This window comes from Solanum pennellii, chromosome 8, assembly GCF_001406875.1.
Source record: "Solanum pennellii chromosome 8, SPENNV200".
Lineage (NCBI taxonomy): Eukaryota > Viridiplantae > Streptophyta > Magnoliopsida > Solanales > Solanaceae > Solanum > Solanum pennellii.
The window spans coordinates 49,970,591-49,971,094 of NC_028644.1; positions in this window are offsets into that span (position 1 = coordinate 49,970,591).

Genomic DNA, 504 nt, shown 5'->3' on the forward strand with positions numbered 1-504 from the left:
TATCAAATTAATTTTTTATGTATTCTCTGTAATAATTTGATGCGTACCCTATTGAAGAATTCAATAAATCTAAATATAACCTTAGAGAATTAATAAATGTCCACAAATACTCTTACTTGGGTTGCACCAAATCAGACTCATTCTTCTGTGAAAAAAAATTATTGGGAGAAAATATATTTGAAACAAATGACAATAATATGGGTATAGGTAAACATATAAAAAATCTAATACATATCTCAAATGTTAACCTCTATGTGTGTGTGAAGAAGAAGAAGAAAATTTATTAACATACCATATAAGAAGACATTATGAGAGGGATAGAGGGAGAGGGGGAGGAGAGAGAAGAGGAGGGAAAATGAGAATAAACTTGTCACGACCCAAAACCGAGCCGCGACTGGCACCCACATTTACCCTCCTATGTGAGCGAACCAACCAATCTAAACCTTAACATTTCAATTTAATATCAACATAAAGCAATGCGGAAGACTTAAACTCATTAATAAA